This window comes from Sturnira hondurensis, unplaced genomic scaffold (genome assembly GCF_014824575.4).
Source record: "Sturnira hondurensis isolate 20B ecotype Veracruz unplaced genomic scaffold, ASM1482457v3 Scaffold0004257, whole genome shotgun sequence".
Classification (NCBI taxonomy): domain Eukaryota; kingdom Metazoa; phylum Chordata; class Mammalia; order Chiroptera; family Phyllostomidae; genus Sturnira; species Sturnira hondurensis.
Genome location: NW_028076888.1, coordinates 6,353,165 through 6,359,253, shown reverse-complemented (window position 1 = coordinate 6,359,253; position 6,089 = coordinate 6,353,165).

The window sequence follows — 6,089 nt, the reverse complement described above, 5'->3', positions numbered from 1 at the left end:
AGACTCTGATCTGACCAGACGGGCCAGGCCTTTAGGGGGCAGCCACGGAGCACGGTAGCGTTGGCTACCGCCCACCTTTCTCATACTACCTCTCAGTGGCTTCCAGCCTGCTGACCCCCTGCCCGCTGGCCCCTCCTGCCACCTCTCGCTCCACCACTGATGCCCTGCCGGGAGACTGGGGGCACAAACCAGCAGCTTCTCCCTAAGAATGAGTTGGGTGCTCTGCCCTTGAGAGGTACGAGCCAGCACTACCTGTTTTCCTGGAACCCCCAGGGGGTATGTCTGAAATGCTTTTAAAAAATTGAAATCACCAGTTTTTCCTTCAGCTTCCCACAGAGTCATGCCCCCAGGCCAGGACTGTGCCCGTCCCTGCCCACACTGTGCACCAGGTAGATGGGATGCGCCTGTGTCAGGCAGAGGGCTCTCCTCGGGGAGGCAGAGAGTCATGGAATCTGTGTCTTCACTTCGGACTGTTCGGACTGTCTTCGGGGCTGTGGAGGTACAGAAATGACTGCTCTTGTTTGAGATGGGAGCCTGTGAGACGGGTGCCTGAACTGGGGCGCTCTTTGTTAAAATTCCGCCGCCTCTGGCCTCCAGCAGCCAGGCCCAGACAGGGCCTCTCTCTCTATACCAGGAGAGCTGACCTTGGCGGAACAGGATCACAGTACCGGGGTCGGGAAGTCTCCTCCCTTGCTGGAGGTCAGCATCCTAGCTTCGTTGCTGTAGAGATGCTGGTGGACTCAGGTGGTTGCAGTTCGGGTGCTACATGTGGCCACATGGGGGCGCTCGTGCACCACCCCTGCTGATGTGCCGTCTGACTTCTGAGGAATTCCCTCCTCCCCACTCACTGGGTTGTACTTGCATTTTCATAATCTGCCTCCCTGCGCCCTTGGCCCTGAGCACTCCCCCAGCTGTTCTCAGGGAATTTCTTCTTCTGTGGTTGCAACACCAGAGAGAAAGCAGCCTCCACAGGCCTGAGTCTCAGTCCAGGATAAAGGGTGAGCTGCCACCATTTCTGAATGATAGTGAGTCACTGCAGGCCTGAGCCTGGCACTTCCCGCTCTTAGAGTGTTGCCCAGCCTCAGAACGCACCCTCTGCCTGTGGAGAGCTCCCATCTGGGGGTAGGGATGGGGCAGGAGTGCCAAATGCTTCCTTCCCAGAATCAACTGCTGTCTTAAAGTCACGTCTGAAAAGACCCCGAGGAAACATTGTCAGCATTTGCTTCCCCCACCCGCTCCCTTGCCCCCTTCCCTCCTGCCCTGCGCCAGGAACCAGAGAGTCTCGGAACCGGCCAGCCGCATGGCCGCTTCCCACACTCTCCGGACCACAGTCCACAGCCAGAAACCCTCCACATCCTGAGTCCCACCGAGATCTGTCCCAAGCACCAGGGGCGTGACATGGGGTGCACTCTCTTTTCTATTTTTCATTAAAAAATGCTGCTTGTTATCTGCTAACTTGAGTTTATACTCAGCTTGAAAAATGCTGCTGGAACCCAGCTCTGCCCTGTTCCACAAGCCGAGGACCCAGGCTTGGCGGGGGCGTTGGGGAGGGGGCACAGGCCTGGCTCCCACGGGGACGCAGCTGACCACCTTGGGACTGGGACCCAGGCCTTGCAGTCCCACAGCCCCATGCCTTGGGCTCACCCAGCCCAGTGAGGCTGCCCAGGCCCCTAAGCTGGTGCTGCTTCAGCCCCGGAGGTGGGATGTGTAGGCCCCATGGCCAGGGAGGGTGGTAAGCAAGCCCTAATCAGAAGCCTGGGAGTGATCGTGGTGACATAGGGATTAAGTACCAGGCTGGACACGGAGCATTCTGCCCAGCGTGGCCTTGTCTGAATGCTTCCAACTACCCTGTGAGGTAGGTGGAGGAGGCCTCCCTTACTGATGATTTTGAAACTGAAACTGAAGTCTAAAGACAACAGGCTAGTCTCTCTAAGCCAGGCATGGGAGCCGGGTCTTGAGGATTCTAGACGTGCCCTCCCAGCCGCCCTGCGGTGCCACCTCCTGCCCAGGGAGCCCTGGGGTGCTCGCTGCAAATGACCGATACCCAGAGTCCTGCAGAGGCAGCAGGGCCCCTCCTGCAGGAGCCCTTGTCCAACCTGCATCCCCAGAGCAAGCATCATTGCCACGTGTTTTCGGGAAAGAAGCGAGGGACTTTCCGGGCTGCTGTGAGCTAGAATCTGATTTCTATCTGGGAACACAGTTCTTTGCTAACCGCAGGCTAACAGTCTCGTCCTGTTGTTCTTCCCCGCTCCCCTTTCTCTCAGACAATGCTTTATTCCCACTCCCTCGGTTTAGCAGCGTAATGGGCTCTCTGCCTGTGGGCGAAGATTCCCAAATACCCCTTCGGGGACTGTCACTCCAGAATGCGCAGGCTGGTCTCCCTGGTCCCTCTGGGAGCTTTGCCTTTCCCCGTGGTACAGCCAGCCCAGGCAGAGAGAGCTGGGGACCGTGTGACAGAAAGGAAGGGAGAAGCTTCCGTCGTCAGACCTTTCCTACTATTTTGTTTTCAGAAAGAAATCCACCCCCCGCCCGCAGAAATGCATGCACCTCCCATGAGCAGTGTCTGCCTCGTTCTTGTGCAACTGCGCTTTTACCTCAAGCAGACAGGGCCCTGCAACCCTCGGTCCCCTAGTGGAGGAGTGGCCTGGCAGCGTGTGGGAGAACCAACGAACGAGTCACAGGAAGGGCCAGCAGCGACCCAGCAAGGTGGCCGTAGTGTCCAGCCCACTCGATCTGCACCCGCCCACCCCACAAAAGACAGGGGCCTTGAGAGGGTGGTCCCCTGGCCGGCCACTTGCTGAAGGGAAGGATGTGGGCTATGGTGCACCCCCCCCCCCACACACACACACACAGCCACTCCTCTGGGCACCGCCCTCCCCCTGCAGCCCCCACAGCTCAGCTTTCTTCAGGTGACATTTCAATGAGAAAGGGCGCTTCCTCCGTCCCCCTGGTTCTCATTCAGAAGACCAGGGTGAGGGCAGATACCAGCAGGGCCTCCCCTGGGCCCCAGGGCCGTTTGCCGCCCACCTGTGCCTTGTTCCCAGGCAGGAAAGCCAAGTTGGCGCAGTGCTCGGGGGCAGTCCCCAGCAAGACACCTGGGTGGGTGGGGGGTGGGTCCTGAAGGCAGGATGCCAGAGACTGGCCTCAGGCCCCTGCCTTCTCTGGCCCTTGCTGGGAAACTCGGCGCTGGGCTTCGGTCAGGCAAGGAGAACGGAGCAGGGGAAACTCCCCGTGTGGTGGGGAGACAGGGGCCGGAGAACGTCCCTCTGCCGAGCAGGCAGTGAGACCGTGCCTTTTTGCAGAGAGAGAGAAACTGCCCCTGGTTTTTAATGGAAATACTGGGCACGTAAAGATGCCTCACACAATGAGACACATTCAGAGTTTTTAAAATGACTTTTTCTATGTCCAACATAACACTTATTTTTTAAACAATAAACTTGTTTTGCCAACATCCATGTTTTCCCTCTTTGTCTGGGAGATGGAGGGTGGTGGGTTGCGGGCCTTGGCACGTGGCTGTGTGTGCTGGGAGGAGGGGGAGGTCGGGTGGGGGAGTCCTGGGGCCAGGCCCTCATTCTGGGTTCGGCGCAGATCCTGGCACGGCTGAGCGGAGCAGCCGCATTCCACTGCCCGAGGGCCCCCGGGCCTCCTGGGAGGCAGCAGCGGCGGGGGGGGGGGGGACCCTCTCACGGATGCTCCCCGACTTCCTGGCAGTCCACAGGGCGGAGAAGGACAGCACCCGAGGACATGTGCTGTGGCATCTCCAAGCAGCAGGACCAGGTGCCCCTCCCGTCCCGTCACGTCCTCTGCCTGTGTCACGCTCCCGGGATGGGAGGGTGGTGGGGCAGCCGAATGAAACTGCAGGACCGTAGGGTGCAAGCGCCACAGCAGGGCCAGGAGGGGCCCACAGAGCCCTCTCCCTGCCTCCCTCGCCTCCTGCCTGCCCGCCCCCCAGTACTCGGCTGTGAACAGTTGAGATTTTCTCAGTCTGTCAAGTGCCACTTCAAGGCGAGGAGTATCCAGCTCCCTTTCTGATCAGATTCCTGCCCCCAAAGCCCTTCCTCCTGGGAACAGGGAGAGGGCCTGTCTCTGAATCAGCCTCTAGGTGGGGAGAGGAGTGCTGGTCTATCCCTGGGGTGTTTTGCCAACCCAGAGGGTCCCTCCCGAAAGGAGAAGATGCTGCCCCAGGCCCACAGGGCGCCGCCTCGCAAGCTGAAGCCTGTCAGAGCTCCCAATGGCTCACTCGGTGCCCAGCGGCCCTCAGAGGCTGGGATGTTCTCCTTCAGAGAAATGGCAGCTTTGGCCATTGTTATTTCATGTTCCGGAGAAGGGAACACCTGCCCAAAAGGTCTTCTAATCATCAGATTATCCCAGAAGCCCAGGTTTGGTCTGCAGTTGGCTCCGACACTCACTGGGCTTTGAGAGCGAGGTCAGAAAGGGACGGCAGGGGACATGCCCGCGCAGGGTGGCCAGGCTCAGCGGCCGCGCTCAGGAAACAACAGGGACCAAGCGCTTGGTCCCTGGCTCCCCCACAGCCAGCTGCTATGGTCACTCCCAGCGCCTCCAACACTGCTCCCCCCCCCCTCCTGTGTTCTCAGCCACTGTCTTCTGATTCCCTGAAAATACTACAACTCAAGGTGCTGCCCTGGAGGGTCTCCATGGGGAGTGTGGTGTAAGGACCAAGGACGATGGAGATTGCCGTCCCCTGGGTCTTATTTGGAGCGGCATTCCAAGCCGGCTCAGCTGCCAGTAGGCCGGCGGGGAGCCTCGCAGGCGCTGTGCAGCGGTCACCGAGGCGCAAAGCCCTCTGGGCGGGACCTCCGGTGACACAGGGCATCAGTGGGCCAGCATCTGGCTGCAGCTTCTGCTCCCAGGCTGCGTCTGCCCCTGTGACACCACTGCCCTCTGCCCCCCACCCTGGACGGCCCCTTGATGGAGAGCTTCCTGAGAAGGAATGCTCTGGTGTCTCACAGACAGGCTCCAAGTTTCCTAAAACGTGACTCCTTAGTTGACTCCTTTGTTGCCGTTCCCTCTCCGCAGTCCCCAGGCCACCCCTTCCTCCCCACGGACTCATGCCCCAGGACTCACTCTGTGGCTCCCTTCAGGGCTGTCCCCAGCTAAGTGCAGTGGCGTTGAGGGCCTCTTCCCAGGGCCTGGTCTCTCTAGCACCTTGTCCTGGAGAACAGCATTTGGGGGGTGTGAGGGAGCTCAGTGCTCCACGACAGGAGGGGACCCAGGGTGTGTCCCCCAGCCGTTCCCAATGTCTAGAGCAGCTCAGCATTGGTGTCTATGCCCAAGACCGGAACCCAACACCCATTCACTGCCCAGGAGGCAACTGACAAGTGACACAGGAAGGCGTCTTCTGTTTGCCCATCCTCCATCTCCTTGCTCCCCTCTCCATCCTGCCCCCCGAATCTGGGCTGCATCTCCAGCCCCCTTGGCCCCTGGCTCCTGTCAGATCCATCAGTGGGACTGGAATTTCAGGGGCAATTTATCACCGCAGCTGGGAAGGGTTGCCCAGACTAGTCTCGTCCCGAAGGAAGGGCGCGACATTCGTGCAGCCCAGCCTCCCTGTGTGTCTCTGTCCCCTGGGGCTCTAGTCCTNAAGGACCAAGGACGATGGAGATTGCCGTCCCCTGGGTCTTATTTGGAGCGGCATTCCAAGCCGGCTCAGCTGCCAGTAGGCCGGCGGGGAGCCTCGCAGGCGCTGTGCAGCGGTCACCGAGGCGCAAAGCCCTCTGGGCGGGACCTCCGGTGACACAGGGCATCAGTGGGCCAGCATCTGGCTGCAGCTTCTGCTCCCAGGCTGCGTCTGCCCCTGTGACACCACTGCCCTCTGCCCCCCACCCTGGACGGCCCCTTGATGGAGAGCTTCCTGAGAAGGAATGCTCTGGTGTCTCACAGACAGGCTCCAAGTTTCCTAAAACGTGACTCCTTAGTTGACTCCTTTGTTGCCGTTCCCTCTCCGCAGTCCCCAGGCCACCCCTTCCTCCCCACGGACTCATGCCCCAGGACTCACTCTGTGGCTCCCTTCAGGGCTGTCCCCAGCTAAGTGCAGTGGCGTTGAGGGCCTCTTCCCAGGGCCTGGTCTC